The following is a 22,900-nucleotide window of genomic DNA, read 5'->3' on the forward strand; positions in this document are numbered from 1 at the left end:
AACTCACGAAAATCAATGTATTATAAATTATAATAAAATTAATATTCATTTTTGAATGTTGGTTGGAAACTTAAGAGATTTAATGCCTTCAAAATGTAATGAAGCTCTTTCAACAATGTCAATATTTTATTAAGCGTCTATACTATTGTCCTGAAAAATAATAGATTTTAATTGTGTACCTAATATATTTTATCATTCTTATGATTAGGTACCAACAGCAATATATCAACATTTAAATAGCTGTTGACTGCAGTTCTTTACATTTAATAACAATTGTTTAAATTTATAAGAGTATTTCGTGATAAAGCAATTTTACTGATTCATTAATCAGTTATCAGTAATACTTAAATAGTTTTTCATTCTAATAATAAATTATATCCTTATAATTATGTTAAAGAAATTCAAATTGTTTTAAATTTAGTAACATATCTATTCATATAGGCAGGTAACTGCTCGTCAATAATTTTAGCATACAATGAAATATAAAATACATAGTAGAAGTAGAAGTACTATTACAAGTTGAAAGACAAACCATTTTTTTTTTTTTTTAAATAATTTTTTTAATTCCATTGTATATAGTTAACAAATTAAAAATGTTCCTAAACTAAAAGTCATTGTGAAACAATTTCTGAAGATCTAATCATCCCTTTTTAATACAAGTTATGTTTTATGCTTCACATCATTATACAATTATGCTGCACTACAGACTTCACCGAATAGTCAAGACTTTAGACTTTTAGAGTTTAGAACAAGGGACATTATATACAGGATGATTCTTTTAAGTGGGTACACTAATTATCTCGAAAAATATTTACTTTTTTCAAAATATTTTTTTACATGGTTTCAAGTTGTTAAAAAACCAACGTTTTTATTAAAAAATTATATTTTTAAATATTTTTTATTCTTATCATTTTTTAAGTTTTTTAATTTTTTGAATGACAACAGAGTTTTAATTTCATATACCAAACGAAAATATTGATATTTAAAAATTTTTTTAAAAAATCAGCCTTTTGACTTAAATAAGTGTTTTTACCATATACATTTTTCTAAAAATTAGATTTACAAATTGGCTATATTGAATATTTCGAAAATATTTTTTGTCAATTTTTAAGTTTTTTATTTTCAGTATTAAAAAATAAAAAACGAAAAATTTATTCTAAAAATGTAGCGCAAGTGTCTATGGATTATATTTAAAAGAAATTTTTAAAAAATATTGATTAGAACAAAAGTTATTTCATTTGTCAGAATGTCAGATCTCTTTGGGACACCCTGTATATATATGAATGTATAACATTATTATTATTTAATGATATACAAAGATTATTAAGCTTTAAGTTTAAATACATATGCATAAATATAACATTGTTTATGTTGAATACAAAATTATGATAAACTGAGAAAACAATATTATATGGCTCAACCAAAAACTCAAACCTAAATCTTCTCCAATCCTTTTAGTCGATTAGTCTCCGTCTTCTGACAAATGCACCTTGGTATGTTATAGTAATCATACAATCCATAAACACCTGAGTATTCCAACTCTTCACACCTTAGCTTCAACAAACTATAAAAAATAAACTCTCCTCTAAGACTCTCCCGGATAACCCTCCCCGTTGACTAAAACAAAATTGGCCTCTTGATTTACTTCGCTAAAAAAAAAAAAAAACCAGTTTAAAGTAGTGTAGTCAATGGACGGACCCTTCACTCAAGCCACCAAACCTTGTAAAAAAATTTCAAATTTACTTATTGTTATTACAGATTGTAAATACATTTATTTATAAATAATAAAAAAAAAAGTTACCACTATTGAAGTATTTTTTTTCCAATAAACATATAAATTTTTTTTTTATTGATCTAAAGACATCGGCGACAACGGCCATTAGTCGTAAACGTTGATTACATTTTTTTTTCAAGTATCTTAAATATATTGTTTGTATTAAATTGTACAATTCATATTTTCTTAAAAAAGTCAAGATTTGGAGTGTAGAGTCTGCATTTGGACCGAGGGCTGCTGGTTGGAATGTTCAGTTGAATGAGTGCTTCTGTTTATTGACGGCATTCTGTGAGGATATGTTGGACTGTTAGTTCGGTACCACATGTTGTGCAGATAGGTTTTTCATCTTTTGACATGAGGTAACCGTGGGTTAATCGAGTATGCCCGAGTCTGTACATAATTACTCCTTCTTTTCTTTTCAAGAGGAAGTTGGGCCAACTGAAAATTGAGTTTTTAATAAACATATAAATTGATACATAGAATAATGTGTAAATATTGAGGTAAGTAGATTCATAAAAAAAATACATTCAAATCTAAATATTTTGAAGACATAAAGCGTGGAGAAAAGTTTTAACTATCTACAGCAAAAATTATGACTTAGTTTTTGACATTCCTTCATTGTGTTTAAAAAAAGCATATGAGAAATCTTGTTTTAAACGATCAAGCTTTAGGCAGAGAAAAATAAAAAGACGACAATTTAAAATGTCTAAACAGCTCAAAAAGGCATAAACATTTTAAAAATGCGCTAATTTTGAAATATTCTGTGAAATTTTGAAGTCAATACAATTAATAACAAATTTAGTTTTGCAAAAATCAAGTGGATGACTGTTGAGTAAATATCACCATTTAGCGTTTTCATACTAGTTTTTGTTAGTTCATAACAAATTTGTTTGTTAAAGTTAGATACATTTTCTGCTCTAAAATGAACTAATATACATTTTTAGCATTTTTAGCACTCAAAATTAAAAAGGTCATACATTTTTAAATATAGGTCCAATTTACTTCTATATAAACAAAGCAATGTGAAATAAAAACCTTAGTAAATTGTATATAATACTATTACGGTCTTAAGTGAAATATTATATGATTTAATAAAACTGCATGCGAACTTAACTTAAAATATTTACGGGCAGAAAGAATTTTGAATTTAAACAAAAATATTCCAATGCACAACGAGGTATTTGAATAGTTCAAAGGTATTTCTCGTTTGGACACAACTTTAAAAAAATAAGTAGTCTACTTTCAAAGTGGAATTTCAAAATGTACACGATCCCCCCCTCCCCAGTATAAATGTAGCCTTATAGGTGCCAGAGATACAGTACATGCAAATATGTATTACTTGCAATCCTTTGACTATATTTAAAATTAATTAATTAAAATACGAAACATTACAAAAAGAAGCTTTGATATATAAAAATCATATTATTAAAAACCTAATAACGATGTTTTGATCTACTATACTTAATACTTATACAATAAATTTAAACAAATATAATTAAAAATATATTTATATTAAATTATTAAATTATCCATTTATAATTCATTACAATTCAAATAATATTTAAAATAAAATAATAACATATTATACTATGTTATTAAAGTTTAAACAATTTGTCTAAAGTCACTAGTTAATACTTTTTCAATAGTAGTTAATACTGATTATTTTTAAATTACCATATTTTTCTTTCTATTCTTAAGTAACAAATATTATAATCAATGGACCATAACATTAATTGTACCTATATATGTTTTATTCATGTTGCTATGCTTAGATCATTATTTCACTTATATACATAATCTACACGTGAATAAAAATTGTGTCATTGTTATAGATTTATCATGTGAGCTTTAAAAAATATCCGTTTGGAGGAAATCTTCGACAATCAGCAATAAAATGGAAAACTTGGTGAAGTAATATTATATTTTGTTACGAAAATAATAATGCGTATGATGTTTATATATTTTTTATCTTTTTATTAGTTTTCAGATACCTGAATAACAATAATTAATGGAAAATAATATATTGAAATATGTAAAATCATCACGATTATATTTAATATTAATCATAACTATGTGTGAAAAATAATAACTGTTTTATTTGCATTCCCTGAATAGTGAGGTACCGGAAACAAGACAAAATGTTATAATGTTACCAACAAAATAACCAAAAACCAAACGATATCCATGTCGAACCACTTAACCAGTTTTAATGCGATGTGCAAAAACGAAGTGTGTATAATATTCAATCATATATTATTATACTTGTTTACAATCATATCAGCACGAATAATAATTACTTTATATTTAGTTTAATAATATTAATATAAAGCATAATACATAGATAATTACATTATAATATATAGTTATCATTTATATAATTATATAAAATACGTACAATCTAATTAAACTAAAATCACGAATTCAAAATATAATAACCACGATAATCATAATATTGAACATCGTAAAATATATGAAATGCCACAAAAAAAAATTCGATAATGTACCAGACAGTTTGTTTTCTATCAACAAAAAACTAATACAACTTGTTATGACAACTGTCATTTTGGTACCTATAACATATATATTATGTTGTTTGATGTTCCCTATATTCTAGTTTCTAAAAAAACTGTTATATTTTTTAGAGGATTTTTAATTATCCCGTATATATAAAATAAATAAATACTCATGTTAATAAATCGAATATAATATTAAATAGTATTTGAACTTTGAGTGACACCGATGATTCTGATTTTCATATTGATTGTGATTTTAATTTCATCTTTACATAACCCTATAATTTTTTCATGTTCAATTTCATATCATATTCATGTGGATGGTTTACTGCAAGTTCAATTTTCTACAAAATAAATGTTAATTTACTTTTAAAATTGTACTATTATAATATTTCCATGAAGTCAATTTTTAGAAGATTAGTATAAATGTAGTATAAATGTGACTACATTATGTTACATAGACATTAATTTTCGTGGTATTTTAAATATTTTCAAACTAACTCAAGCTTGGTTTATCAACGAAATAACTACAGAATAATGGATAACTGATATTTAATTATCGAGTTTAAAAAAATGAACTAATCTAGATAGGTAATAGATACCAGCATTATATTTTTCTTAAATTATTCAAGTTAATAATTAATTTTTCAATGATACTGATTAGTAATTTAAGTAATTTTACCGTGATGTACCTACATTATATTATTAAATGTACACAAAACACATCCTCCCGTAATAATTTGTTTGTATTTATATATGAAATACCAACTCAAATATATATTATTAGGCTCCATTATAATGTGGTTAGAATTTGAGTTGTTATTAATATATTATATTATTATGATTTCGTAAACTGAATTCCAACAACCTCAAATCAATAACACGTATATTATAAGACATTCATATTATAATAAAAAAAATTTCCCAAGTGACACTCTGTTAAGGTTATTATAAAAGACTATAATTTTATTAAATTCAAAACTAAAAATAACTACGCGTAATCAATTAGTTCCCAATATATAAATTATATAAATTTGATCGACCAAAATAGTATCGACCCATTTATCTCACTGATTCTAGATAAATGTTTACCTACCTAGTATAAAATATAGTAGGTATAGACTTATAAATTTTCAAATTTTCAGGTTTCAGGAATATAATATATTATACTACTAACTAAACTTCACATATTGCTATATATATTTATTTATATTATGAATTGTAATTAGTAATTATTGTTTTTATAAAACTGATAATAACATATAGCTACTAAATGAGAAATAATGATTTCCAATAATTTATCTACATAACATTTTAAGGTTGGTTTAGTAAGTAAGAGATGAAGTATTAAGTCATAAAAATGGTTATAGTAGATTTTTTCGTACATAAATTGTTTTGAATAAAAAAATAAATATAATATACTTATACAAATATTATATTTTTAACGAATAAATAAATAATTGATTGTACCTAATTAAAAAAATCTAATGATTTAAAAATAAATCAAATACGAATATTGAAAAAAATATTAAGACCACAATTTCATTTATCAATAGTATTAACATAATACATATTATTTATTTCATATTTAATTTTGCTCTCTGAAGGTATAAAAAATATATTTTTAAAGTGCATCTTCAATGGTATTCTATAAAGTTTAATGGTTAGGACAATAGTTCTTAGTTAAAAGTAAAATATTCAATAATACTGATTTAGAAATTTTTATTATTTAAACTTTGTTACTTGTAACTATCTATATCAAAAAAAATTGAAAAAAAATTATTATTATTATATATATCATTTTTATGAAGTTCACTTTTAAAATTTCAGTTATTTAAAATTTTAAACACTTACATTACAACTGTTTATTGTTATTTATTAGGTACATTATAGGTATCTCATATCATTCTGTACTGTAAAAATTGGTTTTTAAAAATATTTTGATATAATTCTCAATTTATTAATTAAAAATTAAAAACAAATATTGTACACCAAATAATTGAGAAATTAATATTTTATAATCAAAATGTATCTACCTATTTACTTGGAATTATTGAAAACATTGCAGTTATTACTGTTGCAAAGTAATTAGTTATCTTATGATATCATGTTTAAACAATAAACATGATTAATGTAACTCCATATTTCAAATATGACGAGGATTAGGGATTTTAGCAATATGATCATATAATGACCAGGGCTGTGAATTTATAGGAAAGTGCATTTTTTTTTTTGAGTGATTACACATAGCTTTGTAAGTACAATATATTTGTTTTGTTTCATAAATGAAATGAAATTTTTTTTTTTGTAAAAGGAATGTTGTTGGTCATATATAGGGCTGTGAATTTAATGCACTAAAAAACCTTAAAAAATACCAAAGAAATGCAATAAAATATGCACTTAAAATGCAAAATATGTACTTAAAATGAAAAAAAAGGAATAAAAAAAATGCCAAAAATTATAGTATAAAATTCATTTAAAATGGTTTTTAATTTAATTTTTATATTAATATTAATATTAGTTACAGGATATTAAACATTAGTACAAAAAAGTGTTTATTTAATAAAAAAGTTGATTAAATCTGAATTAAGTTAATGCTATTTTCACCTGAAACATTAAAAAAAATTTTTTTTTGTATTTATTTTGATAAAATAATAAAACAAACTTAAAGATATTTGTTTCTGGGTACCTACTTGACATAATATATACAGCCTGTGTAAAATAAAAATAAATGTTTTCAAACAAGTCAATTGACGGAATTTGGTTAAAAATACTAGAAAATGAACTAAAAAAGCAAAATATGACCGAAAAATGCGAAAAATGACCTAAAAAATTAAAAATTTCAAAAAATTCAAAAATATGCAAACTAAAAGTTTCATAGATGGATTCGTAATTAAATAATTCAAACTATGTACTTATTATATATATAATGATATTGAAACTTAAAGATAAAATCATTTTTATTTTAAATTATTTTAAACATTATAGAGTAAAAAATGTTACGGAGATGAAGATGGCAATGAAAAACTTACAAGCCCAATGATATTTTTTTTATATGGTATGTTGCTTACGGTAATTGGCATTGTGGGTTTGATCGGGAATGGCTTAGTTCTCATCGTATTTACCAGGTAAGGTTAAACTGATTTTTATTATTTTTTTGTATAGTTTAAGTATATTATAGCTTGTACAAAATATTAAAAAAATTTCAAAAGCGTTTATCATAGAAAATTTAACAATACTTAGTATTTATACAATATGTTTATTTTATAATGTTCTTGAAGCACAGTTGTGTGTCCCGGGGCTAAAATGACTTAAATAAATCCTGTAGTAGAATTATTATTTATTTTTTTTCGATATAGAAAACAAATGTAACGAAAAATATCATACCTTTACAATAAAAACATTTTGTCTTGGTTTTTGTTAGTAAATGTGTATGGATTTCCTATTAAAGATGTTAAAATAAGTGCTTTAAAAAATACTATTTAATTAACCTTTTTTCACTAATTGGATTTGTTTTCCTATATTAATTACGTTTCTTTATAACATAAATAAAAAAACATTTTTATGATGTATGTTATTGGGGAATATGTTTTATAAAAACATATTCCATTTGTAAGGTTTCAAGTTTCAATAATAATACTTTTTATACAGACAGGAGATTTTTTTAAGCTCGCGCAGTTTTCCTTTAACAGTTAAAATGTATGGTTTAAGTTAAACTAAAAGGTACAATTTAAAGCTACAGCGTAATTGAACGTATATAAAGTATTATAATTTCTGACTGTTTTTTTTACAAATTATAACTTTTAGTAAAATCATAGAATATAATAGAAGCGACAGTCAAACAGCTGATAGATTTGTTTTCATTTTGTCGGAGGTTTGGCATGAAGTTGTAACCCTATTGTAATTTAAAATGTTGCATTGTTACACATAATATTCTAAGACCGTGGTATAAATATTAGCCACCAGAACGAAATGCTAATACGATTACAACATCATACCGGTCCTCCACTGGCCACTGCCAACATCATGCCGAGCCTCCAGCTCAAGGTCAATAAAAATATTTTTTTGTGAATAATAAGATTTTTGTAGCTATCGCTTCTATTATATTCTATAATAAAATATAATGACGACTATAATTGTATTTAAAGTTGTTCTTAATAATATTAGATAGGTAGCAGCAACCTACATAAAAACATTGCAGAGATCATATTGACTATTTGCCTATATTATAAATTATATTTTACGAACTAAACATTTAAACCCAACCAAAAGTCGACGCACATCACACAACAACTTTACCAATGTTCAACTATAGGATTTTACAAATTTAAGAATGCAAATAAAATTATAATATGTAAATACAATAAATTCAAAGTAACGCCAATATAACGGTCGCAGAAGCGTATGAATGTAAATAACTGTCTATCCAGTATCCGTACAAGGGTGAAAGGACCTGTGAAAATATGGGTGTCTGGGTGACATGATGTGCGTTTTACCTTAACGCAAAATACTAAAATCGTAATCATCAAAAATGGATGACCGGAAATTATGCGGTCACGAATATAATACCAATATTATTTATTTATATATATATATATATATGTATAACCAAATTCAACCCTCATCATCGTGAGCAATGAGAATTACTTTTTGTTAATTGTAAAATTCAATAAATAAAGGATTATTAAATTACAATGATAACAATAATGACACTATAGTAATCAAACATTTATATACCTTTACGTTAAATTAATTTATCCAATCTTTACTGCTAGTTTTTGAATAATTTATTATAGAAATAGAAATACGCACAAGAATCCCTTCACTTGAATTTCGCCGCTCTTCACAACCTTAACAATCATAGTAATTTATATATGCGCATTCTTTGACAATAGGACAATGACATGAAAACGGTTTGATCAAGAATCGTTGTGAAAATTGGATAGCACAGCAAATTCGGAGAAAACGATGGATGATCAATGTAGTTTTGCTTGCGAGTACATACCTACCATATTAACGAGTTATACAATGTGGACTACGATCACAAAATGTTTTTGTCAATAACACAAGTCAAAGCTATACAGACTTTACATTCACGCTGCTTCGTGAACCGTGATTTCCGGCAAAAAATTCAGCGCTGCGATTGGCTGAATCTTGTGGTTACCCAGGCGTGGATCCAGAACATTTTAACAGGGGGTGCTCAAAAAAAAAAAAAATGTTACACCTTTCTATTTATTTAAATTACTATTTTCTATTTGATTTATTGGTGCCAATTTTTTTTATACATCAGTATTTATTAAATATCAACTTGAAAATAACCTTAATTTACAAATATTGTAACTGTAATTTTCTTGAGTGTTTTTTTACTGAATTCTTCAATAACTTCCTCTGGAATAATTTTAATATCCTTATGAATTTAAGATTTTTGTAGCTATCGCTTCTATTATATTCTATAGTAAAATATAATGACAACTATAACTGTATTTAAAGTTGTTATTAATAATATTATATAGGTAGCAACCTACATTGAGAAATATTTTGATTCTTTAATGGCATTTACAATGGCCAAGATGAAAATCTATATAAAATAATTTTTTTTTGTTCCAAACAACAAGAAATAATAAAATACTATACAACATCAATTAATATTTACCATAAATACATATATTATTATGATATAGGCATATAGCATACTATTTACCAACCGAGAAAATGGCGGAATCGGCTTCAACTAATGCCCGAAGTTACTTATCTAGTTAATATAGAATTCTGTGCCTATTATGTAGAGAGATCACATTATAATATAGAGTTCACTGCGTTCACCACGTCGTGTAAAATGTTTTGTATACCTTTTAATACATAGGTAATGTGTGACCCACATTTTTTACCCGTGTGTTATTAAATATATAGAACACGATACACGTTGAGTTGTGAACCCCCCTTCTCAATTTTATTTTATAATTATTTTCATAACCAGTAATCACATAATTGTAAACATTTAACTTTAGTAGGATCGGACTATTCTACTTTTTGGTAATTGTAACATGGTCTTATAATCATTATTGTTAACAAATAAATAACCACAAGATTCAAACAATTACAGAGCTGAATTTGTCTACGGAAATCATGATTCACGGATCACGAAGTAGATTGAAGTCGTCTCCATGTGGTATGTTAGTTAACCGTGGTATAAGTCATAAATAATTATATTATTGGTACTCTGTGATATTGGAAAAAGTATAAGCAAACTCAACAACGGTATTAGTTGTTGGAACTGAACAGATAAAACGCTCAATCGTCACGTTTGCAATATTTTAAAATGTTTACTTCGTTGTTTAGCAAACAGACGTTCCGAATTTCTCTATATTATCAAACGTTTCTCTTTAGGATTCAATCATACTCAAATTAAATGTTTGCGATCATATTATTGTTATCTACAAGTTATGAACATAATTATCAAATATAAATTTGAACTGATCGATGATTGTTTCTGATGACAAGAAACCAGTAACCACTTAACATTATGTTCACAACTTCTCCACAAAAATAAAAATACACAAAAATTTTAGAATTCATGGATAATTTTTTTCCCTGTAAATCACGGTTCGCGGAGCAGTGTGAATTCACTACTAAACCTCGACACTGGTGAGTGGTCAACCGCAATATTTTCCGTCTTCGGTCAGTGTTAATGGAAAACAATGATCGCTAACCTTATTGCAGCCCTCGATCTAACCGTTTTCTCGTCACTGTTCGTAAGTGTGCAGCTCAACGCACTTTGCAGAAAAAGGAGTCGTCCGTTACTACGGAATACGGATATGCGTATAAGTATATCTTTGCAACCACTTTTCATCACTTCCGATGCAATGAAACGCTATACCCATTTCCTGAGAATGTAATGAACTCCGAGTAACGTGTCAAGATAAGGCGTACATCAGTCATCGATAAACTTAGTACCTTGACTATATAATTAACAAGTTTCTCGTGCTGAGACTCACTACACTATGACCGATGTATAAAATGTATTTTACATATGTTCAACATAACGCTAGCGTCTAAGCACCTGGAAATATCGCGAGATATCAAAATAGGGGTTTGCTAATTAATTTTCGTTGTAATAAGATAGTATTGCATGTTGTTCAAAATTAAATTAAATAATTATGGTAAGTAGGTACTCTTAAATATCCAACATTTTCAAAACGCCAAATAGGATTTCAATTCCATTTGCTAACTTGAGATCACTTTGAATTTTTTCCTATAAGCCCGTAAACTATTTACATACTAATAATATTATATTGAATAGTCAATGATAAGAAAAGACAAGGTTAGGTGAATTAAAAATTATCTATAAAAATATTTGAGCAAATATACACGTATGTTTTACCTACAATATAGAAAACTTACGTTCAGGTAATCTATTTTGTATTATTACTTTATTAAGTAGTTCCAATCTGTAGTGAATTGGCCTACTGTCAAATTTAAAGGTAGCTGAAAACTAATCTAAAGGTTATCAGGGACATGCAATGGCCCTTAAATGTAATTTTAATTTAAAACTGACTTACAATTTATGAGTTATAATAACCATGTGGAATATTACAATTTATTGTATAATCCTCATACCTCGTTTTTAAATTTGAATAATATACAAATTTACGAGATTTCCTATATCTGATATTAATATGTCTAGGTATGTATTACCTATTAAATTAATAATAAGTCATTTAATTATTCTTAAGTTTAAATTAACAACACGAATTTATATTTTGCTAATCACAAATTTTCCATGCTGTAAAGTTTAAACTGTACATACATAAAATAAAGACAATATTATATGCAGGTGTGGTAACGTCACCTTAAGTTTTGTACAATAGGTATAATTATATATCTAATATGAGTAATAACTATAAGTAGTATGTTACCATTTTATTTCAACTTAATATAATAATGTAATTCATAGTTAAATACTACTTATTTCATAATTTTAAAATTTTATAATACGATACGAGTTATTTAAAAATACGTCGAAAAACTTTTACGACAGTTAATTCATTAAATACTTCACCTCTAATTAAATAGTACAATAAAAAGTTTTAATATGTATGCCACTACTTAACTCATTCCCCAGAGTACACAATATGAAGAACCGATGTTATGAAATAGAAGGTAGGTATTTATTAATATAGTTGAAAATGAAGAATATTATAACATATTTTGTAATAGTTCACTTGTTTTGATTATTCATTTAATGTTACAAAAATATGTGGAGATACAAACTTCTGTTTTCAGATAGCGACTCTATTATTTTTTTTTCTGTAAATTATTTCATTAAATAATTTTACTGTTCATTTTGACGTATCGAAATAAATGACTTGACTGAAATAAATTTTAAGATAATAGGTATATTCTTCTAAATAAAAAAAAAACATAATAGGTAATATCATTAGATATTGTTTCACTTCAGAATTTGTAGAAGTATCACTCATGAGTCCATGAATTTAAAATTCGAACGTTATATTTAAAAATAAAAATCTATTTAATAATCATGTACAATTTAATATACTTTACTCACGATCATAGGCGTATCCACGGGAGGTGCAGGGTATGCACCTGCACCCTCTGCAATTTCAAGTGGCACCATGAATTATTAAGAAAAATTATTCAAAAAAGGGGGCTAGGGCCCATTAGCCCGATTAATTTATAAAAAAAAATTATTTTAACAATGACCATGTAACTTTTTTTTGTCTTTACTAAATCAAACGTTATTTATTTTTAGGTTTAGAAGGTTAAAAGGTCCGTTTTCAACATTTGTATTAAATTTGGCCACTGCCGATTTTGCTACTTCGATCTTACATTTCATGTCAGCCGTATCATCATTCAAACACGAATGGATCTTTGACGATATAGGTAAGTAACGATAACAATATGAATCTTCTCATATTTAAATTAACAATGGGTGTATCAATGACGTCATTCGGGAGAAATGACACAGTGAGAAAAGAATCATTTGATAGTAGAGGATCTTTGAAATCGACTACTCTGAATTTACCTCCCCATAAGAATAACATATTTTAATAAAAAAAAATATAATTTATAGTTAAATATTACTTTCTAACTATAATTTAAACATATTTCTGTAAATGTTAGCATATTATTGACTGTTGTGATTTTGTAACCTGTAAGTATTGTGTTTTTACATTAAAATCGTAGACAGATCTTCAAATGAAATAATTATATATCCTCCAATATGGGTGAGGAATACCAAATAACTACATTCACGTTAATTCAACGAAACAAGTATAGTGGAGAATCACTTATATAGTTATAAGCATGAACCATCAAACATTTATGATTTATTATTAGAGATAAATGAAAATAAAGCTCAGAATCAAGGAGAAAGAACCCTCTAGTAGAACCTGAAATTATACCACGTACGTGCCTACTTCTATAGTATACAAAACATAAGTAACAGTATAATATATATGTGGGTTTTACTTGAATGAACGATTATAAAACACAAGCTATGCGTTTTGAATATTTTATGTATATTGTATTATAATTGCATCCAAAGGAAATATTGAAAATGAGGTACTTGAACTTTCAAATGTTTATTCAAAATAAATGCACACGTAATATGAATGTATATTATATTATTATAGAGCTACTTGAAATAAACATAAATATTTATAGACCAGCCAAAATTTTACCACGTCAAATAGGTACTGTTGCATCTATAATCATCCATCAATATTAAATTAACGAACCCCACTATAAATAATTTACGCTGATGATGTAAGAGCTTATACAAACGTGCATACGATAGAAAATGCAAGGAAATTCTTTTATAGTAATCTGGTGACGTGCATAAAATAACATAAAATAATTGATATTTTATAACGGGTGTAAAAATATAAAATTTAATAAAGATTTATAAGAATATTAATTAACAATCATAATTTACGGTGTTTTATATCGTGATAATTTTTCTTTTTTGCAAACTTTAATTTTCAGAATTATATTTAAGAAATCTGATATACAAAATACTGTATTAATACAATACAACATTTAAATAGTTGAACATTTTAGTTACCTATGATTTCAGAGACGTTATTAAGGGGTGAATGAGGGGGTAGATCCCCCAAAGCTTTTATTTTTACCGCTAAAATTTTATATTTGGTAGGCTACTGTATGAGACTTACAGGTTTTTCTAAAAACATATAATCACCCTCAACCAAATTCCTAATTAAGCCACTGTATGATTTATGAACATTTTTATTATGACGATCGCACACAACATGCATATTGTCAGTTTAAGCAAATAGCTATAAAATAGCGCACTCAATGTGTAAACTCATAATTTATATGAGACTTTTATTATTTGATAATACAGTGTGTAAACGCTAACTGAGAACACTCAATAAATTTACGTAGAGTCCTAAGATTTGAATTCAGGTTTTTGGTCGGTTGTTATGACATAAAAATACACATTTTTATGGCCTTTGAATTTTTTAAACTTTATTAGATATGCACATGCGCAGTACAACTTTTTTTCTTAAATAGTAACCACTTATTTAAACCACTAATTATTTTTCGTCTAATTTTTTAATGCATTTTTGTAGTTAAACCAATTTTTTAAGTTCAAAATTGACCAAGTTATAGCAACTCAACCAAAAAATGCAAAATACACGGGATTTACAGTTTTTTGACTGTGACTCTTAAAATAATTATTCTAGGATTGTTTAGGCTTGAAATTTTCATCCCTAATTATTAAATTGATATTCACACATAATTATAATCTCAACTACTGTATAATTTTCATTTTTCACTGTAATTATTAGTGTAATAGTTATAACTTATAGCAGAAAAAACGTAAATAATTATGATGTTTATTTCATTACATTTATTGGATCTATTATAATGTATGAATAATTAATAACAAATTCAATTCTTACAACTCGTACAGGTTTATTTAGTTGTTATTTCATTTATCGTATACATTTTTCAAATTGTCGTGCACCATGGACTAAACATGATCCAGCGCGCCGCATAAATTCTTTATTTGTTGCAGCTGTAATTTGTTCATGAGACAGTTGATTGCATGCTGCTGTTATTTTATCTTTTAAATTTTGAAGATTTATAGGAGGGTTGGTATACACTATTGTTTTTAAATGACCCCATAAAAAATCTAGTGGCATAATATCAGGTGATCGTGGTGGCCATTCAATGGGTTACGGAGCCATCGATTTGGAAATTTAGCATTTAAATAGTCGCTTACTATGTGAGCATTGTGTGCTGGAGCACAGTCGTATCTAAAATTAAAGATATTTTCTCTTAGAGCAGTTAGAGCTAAAGGAATATCGTCAAGCATCATCGGTAATTTGTTTAATAAAAAATTATAATATCGTCTTCCATTGATTGTTCCTTCATAAAAAATGGACCAAGCAATTTACAACCAATTAAATCACACCAAACGTTTCATTGGTTGGCATTTTGGTATTTACAGAGAGAATTCAAAGTAAAAGCTAACATTTTAAACGAACAATCGGTTATCACTTATTTTATTAACTCGTAAAGCAATATATGACGAAACTATAGGTATATATACTTTTTGTTATGAATCATGATTATTTTATTTTTGGACAAGATTATGTTAAAATAATTAATGAAAACTCAAGAATAAAAAAATATAATTCACATTTCAAAATTTTAAAAATTGACAAATGTGTGTTGATCCACTAAAAAATAAATTAGTTATATATAGTTATATACTTTTTTTTTTTATCTATGCTATAAAATATATCTTACATATTCATCAGTCTACACACAATTCAATCTCCAGATTAATATAATATACACTTTTATTTATATTATAAATAATCATAAAACATAATGTATGATACTTTATGTAGTTAGGTTTTGTATAATATTTTATTGGTTATTGTTCTATAATCTATAACATTGCTACAAAATAAATAAAACCTGTCTTTTAAGTTCTGTTTAGGACCTAGATATACAGAGTGTTTCTGGAATGGTTGAGGTAACTAGTATATACAGGGTGATTCTTTTAAGTGGGTACACTAATTATTTCGAAAAGCATTTACTTTTTCAAAATGTTTTTTTACATGGTTTCAAGTTGTTAAAAAACCAACGTTTTTATTAAAAAATTATATTTTTAAATATTTTTTATCCTTATCATTTTTTAAGTTTTTTACTTTTTTGAATGGCAACATAAGTTTTTTAATTTCATATTCCAAAGCAGAATATTTTTTTAAAAATGTTGATACATAAAAATCGAATTTAGGACGAGTAGTTTATGAGTTATATGTAATTAAAGTTTACACAAATGGAGTAGTGGACAAACATTTTACGGGGTAACCCCTTACCACTCCACTCTGCCAATCTAAACTTTAAATACTTATAACTCAATAAATACTAGCCCTAAATTCGATTTTTATGAATCAAAATACTTAGAAAAATATTCTGCTTTGGAATATGAAGTTAAAACTCTAAATTGTCGTTCAAAAAGTAAAAAACTTAAAAAATGATAGGGATAAAAAATATTTAAAAATATAATTTTTTAATAAAAACGTTGGTTTTTTAACAACTTGAAACCATGTAAAAAAATATTTTGAAAAAAGTAAATACTTTTCGAGATAATTAGTGTACGCACTTAATAGAATCACCCTGTATGCATACTCAGTGTGATGACCCAATGAAGATTTTTTTCAATTTTTTTTTCAATCTTCAAAGTCTGGGTTTATTCATCTTATATTTGGAACATTATCCTAAATGTGAAAATTAACACCCAAGTTGTATTTTTTGCGAAATTCTCATATGAATCTAGGTGTCACATCATTTTTACGTTTGTCGCACGTTTTTTACGCTCGAATCGCCGAATAAAAATAAAATGGTGTGACACGTCGATTCGTATGAGAAAACTACAAGGTACACATTGGTAGTAGTTATTTATTGTAATTTAACATACATGATTAAATTGGTGCATTATTTTACGTTGTCAACTAATAAAAATGATAAAATAATTTAAAAAACTAGTGTTGACAGAGTTGTAAATAATCGAATTTAACTAATTTAATTTTAGGTATGTGGTTTAGATGTACCTACAGGTAATAAAATATGGGAACTTTTACACTCAATGTCATTAGTCATAAGTTAGAGATAAATGAAACTAACTAATTGTGTTCCTATTTATACTGAAATTCCAGTTTTTGGATATCGCGCAGTAACATAATTATTTTGACTCGATAAGATAAACATTTCATTTTGTACTTATGGTAAATGACAACAAATAACTATCACCAATGGTTACCTTGTAGTTTTCTCATACGAATCAATGTGTCACACCATTTTTGTTTTTAGTCAGCGATCCGAGCGTGAAAAAGGCGCGACAAGCGTAAAAATGATGTGACACCTCGATTCGTATAAAAATTTTGCAAAAAATACAACTTGAGAGTTAATTTTCACATTTAAGATAATGTTCTAAAAATAAAATGAATAAAACCAGATCTTGAAGATTGAAAAAAAATTTCAAAAAAATCTTCATTGGGTGATCACACTGAGTACGCATATGCCATATTATACTAGTTATCTCAACCATTTCAGAAACACCATGTATATTTATAAGGAAATTATTTTTCATCAATTCAAAATATTCTATCAGGCTTTTATAATATAGGCACTGTATCTGCAGACTGCAGTATCGTACTATTAATTATTATCGTATAATATATAAATAAGAACCTATATAAAATATTATATGCCTATTATATCACTCTTCGATTCAGTAATATATTCAAACAACAGGAATTAATGATGATAATATAAAAAATTTGTTTTACACGACAGACAATACAACCGGCACATTTCGTGAATAAAATGATTAACAACTTTACAGCTGTTTCATTTCCATTATTTGAACCCGCATAAGGAGGTGACCATAGAGTCTGAAAACAAGTAGGTAGGAGAGTAGGTAGAACATCAAATATAAGTAAGTGCATCTAACATCGTCACCCATATTTCAAATTATCTTATTTAAATAATACCAAAAAGACATTAGAAAGAAGTTACACGTTAAACAATGACAACTAAAACATAAATAAAGGATAATATCAAAATTATAAAGATACCACGCATTGTCATAAAATTACCTCATACTAATTGCATATTGTAAAATGTAATTATAATAAAGGGAAATTCATAAGCAAATTATGCAGATATTTAGCACGTAATTCGCACGCCTAATTTGGAAATTCGCACGAACTTCAACTTTCAACTTTAACAAAAAAATAAATAAATAAATTTATCAAGATATTATTTTAAATAAAAAATCTAAGTTGATGTAAAAAATATAAATTTAATAATAGGTGGCGGGGATCAACCCCAACTCAACATTTTGTCATCCCAAAAAGTCAAAACAATTTTTAACTCTTCATGATCCCTATACAAATTTTTTAGGCGAATTTCACAACGGATAAAAAAATCTTAACTTCATAAATTATAATTTTTAATCAATTTATATTTTTTACATCAACTTAGATTTTTTATTCAGAATAAAATTGTTGATCAATTTATTTATTCATTTTTTTTTTTTAGTGGAAGGAATCGACAGCGGTCATGCGAATTTCCAAACCAGCCGTTCGAAGGCGAGCGAACTCACAGAAAATATCTGCATAATTTGCTTATGGACTTTCCTTTTGGGGAGGGGGTGGGGGTTGTTAAAAATCTTGAAAATTAATTTCTCATATTATATATGTTACCCTGTAACAATTAATTAATTTAAATTTTCAACATACATATTAATCCAAGTAGGTACGTATTTTTATAATATGTACGCCTAGTGCCTGAATAGCATAGGTACCTATAAGAAATTAAATCAAAACTTGAAAATAACTTAAAACTTTTCTCACCAATTAATCAGCTATTGTCTATTAACTTAATATTATTACCAATAATCGATTTTTAAGAGTTTACTTTCTCTTCAACATTAGTTTATTAATACTCTTTTTGCAGAACTTACCGTTAGGTTAAAGACGTTAAAGTATAATATAGTACTTTCGTTGAATTTTATTTGATTTAGAAATTCTTAGCTATTTTAATGTAAATCTCGTTTGTATATCGGTCGTGCATTTATAGATTGCGGAATGGACGAATATATTAAAATAACCATATATATAGAATTCGTACATGCAGCGGAAATTTCTTATCGCTTATAAGTTAAGTAGGTACATAAAATAGATATGCAAAATAAATTACTCTGAAGTGATTTTAGAACAAAACACAGACATTATAAAAACAAAATAAAATTATTTTCGATGCCATCACCTCCTTTTTTAATCATAAAATATGCTTCGTAAAATGCTAAAAAACATTTAAACTTAAATATTACTATTAACATCAATTTGAAATTTTTTTAGTATTATACAAAGCATATTTTATGACAAAAAACGAGGTGTATTTTAAATCTTGTTTTCTGATGTGCCTGTATAATACATTTCCAAATTCATAATTGACGTATCCTTCAGAATTTCAAAACCGTATAGTGTAGTTATTACAAAACATTGATCAAGATGTGTCTGATTCTTCATTTATTAAATTTGTTTTTTTGTATTTGTTCATTAAAACTACCTCTAGGTATTTTTCAATTCGCATCACAAATGGATAGTAGGGATCTCATATGATCTATTTATCTATATGTATATGTCACTATATACATAATGATACTACCCCCCCCCCCCTTCACCAATAGGAAATTGGTAATCGCGTAAAACTACGAAATTTGTTTTCATTTTTCTATGAATCAAACCGATGATTGTGTACGTCGCAATTGACTGAGTAACCACTGCGCCAATCCAATCCCATATTTATTTAATGGCTTGAATAAAATATTATAAAATAATTTTATTTTCCACTCCATGATTTTTTAGCATTTTCTATATTTTAAATACGTTATCTTACGAAAAATTATCAATATTGACATATATTTGTCCTATAACATTTATAATTAATTTGAATTATTTCAGCTGTTATCTTCTTTATTTTTTGTATCAATATTTTAAATTAAACTTAAATTATGGTACCCAAACATTTTTTTTTATATGTTATAACTGGGGCTAGGATTTATATGCATTGGTATGTTTTTTTTGCAACTTCTGATTACTTATTTTGTAAGTGATGTCCACGAATTAGCCCTTGCTGAGGTAAATGTTGATATTTTTATTTGTCATATTTTTGCATATTTTGAACAAAATGATTTTTTTATACATTTCGACTACAAAAACACAAAAAGTGCATGTTTTATATTATATTTCATTACAATTTTGAAATCGTTGACAAACACCAAATCTAAACTTGGCCAAAACAAAGGATCTCTGAAAAATCCACAAAAAATATAAAAATGTGTTAGAAAAAAATACCGGACTAAAATCTATGTTTACGATACGTAATATTTTAAATGGCAACGATGTAGATGAAAATTTTCCAAATCTTACTCCTGGGAAAGTTACAAAATTTAAATAAGCAAAAATTATGTCATGTGACGTCGAACGGAGTTTTAGCAAATATAAAAACATACTAAGGTCAAACAGAAGATCGATCATTTTTGAAAATTTAAAACATCATGTGATTGTTTCATGTAATTCATTTGAGTAGCTTTATCAATTTTATATCAATTAATGTTTTAGAGATTTTAAGATCTTAGAATTTTTGAAATATTTTATGTTTTAAGTGTTTGACATATTTATTTTTATTAATTGGTATTTAAAAAAAATTTATAGAAAATATGTTTTTTAAATAATATTTGTTTGGTTTATTTAAGCATATTTTTATTGCATATTTTTGCATATTTTTAATAAACCAAATGCATATTTAATCATTTTTTATTGCATATAAATCCTAGCCCTAGTTATAACGATAGAGTTTGTTTTTCTAAAAAATAATTTAAAACTTTTAAATTGAAGCGGATGTTATTAAGTACCCAATCATTAATCATTATATAATAATACAAACAGTGTTTCACCGTTTTCGTACCTGCGTTTATTCCAATATTATTAAATTATGAATCCAAAAAATATTCCTGTTTAATGTTAATTTATTAATAGGTAACTTTTATCTTGTAAATACAAATTTGAAATGTATACTTATATTAAATTCAAATTTATTTAATTGATTTTGATAGGGTACCTTATCGTTATATACTATGATATGATTCTATATAAGATAGTAAAGTTGAGATAGTTCTTAATAAATTCAAATATTTTAAAATCCGATAAAGACGATATTAAATATTTTTATATAGGGACGATATATTTTTTTTTTTTTGAACATCTTTCGTACTTTACACAGAATCAAAAATAATTAAAACTGTTAGAAATGCATCAATGTTTATTGGAACTCTACTTCATGAAAAATAAAAAATAAACTCTAACAGGGCGGAAAACAGTTTTGGTCTACCAAATAATATTCGTACTCAATAGGTATATATATATAATAATACAACTTAAATTAAATTCTTATATAACTGAACATGTATTGGTGTTAAGTAAAAATTACCACTTCTTAGAAATTGGGTGTGAAATTCCGAAATTATCGTATGAATTTAAAATTTAAATGCATCAATATTTTCTTATTATAATGGTTCACGGCAGTGTTCGAGGTGCCAAATTTATAAAAAGCTCATGAGACATAATTCTAAGGTAAAATATTGCGATCAATCATATAGTTTTATCTATATCGATGCCTTAAAATTAAATGAATTGAATATTTGACTTTAATTAATACATCAAGCTTTTTATGTTGAATATTATGTTTTGTGTGGAATATTTAAAGACTCGTGATTTAATATGTATACGGATACGGACTACAAACAAAATAGCTCAACAACTAGTAGACACGTATAATTTTATAAGTAGGGTGGTATGAGCAAATTGGGCTGAATTTCAGAATTCGATTGTGATGTGATTTTATAAATAAAATAGGTATAGGTACTAAATAATATCTAAAAAGCTGGATTTTAGAACAAAATAATACCGTTTCACAAAACATACAAAGCATGTATTAACATAACATTGATAATAAGCTTGTATATTTTATCTATAATTTATAACTATTTTTTCTATAATTGTTTATGTACTCATCTATGTGGCAAAACAAAACGTAAGAAACGTATACAATTTCTAATTATATAATATGATTAGAGGCGTGAATTTTTAATATTCACATTGGTGTAATGTTGGTATACGAAGTATTATACTTTTGGACTTTTGGTATAAAATTGTTTTATAGCGGTTATTGTATAACAAAATATAAATATATTAGTTACTATTATCAGAACATTAATTTGATACTTAAGAATACAATTTACTATGAATAATTGTACGTCATTAAAAATTAAAATTTTTTCTAGCCAATATATCAGAACTATAACATGACTTTAAATATTAATTTAATAATTCTTGTACTAAAGTGGTTGAAAAAAAAATGTTTTCTGCAGTTATTAAGTTTTTTTTAAACTGCAGGCCATAGGTAATGATAAATGAACAATAGTTTTATAACCTGTGTTCAATTTCCGATATATTAAGGTATAATACCATTACAATACCACTAA

The 22,900-nt window shown here is 25.9% G+C and overlaps 1 long non-coding RNA gene and 1 pseudogene across 3 annotated transcripts in view; one reads left to right on the forward strand and one right to left on the reverse strand.

The window, feature by feature from the left end:
- The window catches only part of LOC107163157 (rhodopsin-like), a 49,270-nt pseudogene that overhangs the window by 9,952 nt on the left and 16,418 nt on the right, over positions 1 to 22,900 (forward strand). Inside the window, exons 3-6 of the transcript XR_016192031.1 lie at positions 3,607 to 3,685; positions 3,890 to 4,003; positions 7,276 to 7,415; positions 13,058 to 13,188. The product of XR_016192031.1 is annotated as a rhodopsin-like (transcript). The remainder of the gene's footprint in view (positions 1 to 3,606; positions 3,686 to 3,889; positions 4,004 to 7,275; positions 7,416 to 13,057; positions 13,189 to 22,900) is intronic.
- LOC149055153 (uncharacterized) lies at positions 1,807 to 9,318 on the reverse strand. 2 transcript variants are annotated; one of them, XR_016192032.1, is made up of 2 exons: positions 9,100 to 9,318; positions 1,807 to 2,212 (listed from the first exon to the last, which is right to left on the reverse strand). It is a non-coding gene; the product is annotated as an uncharacterized LOC149055153 (long non-coding RNA). The 2 variants fall into 2 exon arrangements; XR_016192033.1 differs by having other exon boundaries at positions 9,025 to 9,318.

Source organism: Diuraphis noxia, unplaced genomic scaffold (assembly GCF_037042655.1).
Source record: "Diuraphis noxia isolate RWA-SAM2 unplaced genomic scaffold, SU_Dnox_SAM2 contig0005, whole genome shotgun sequence".
Lineage (NCBI taxonomy): Eukaryota > Metazoa > Arthropoda > Insecta > Hemiptera > Aphididae > Diuraphis > Diuraphis noxia.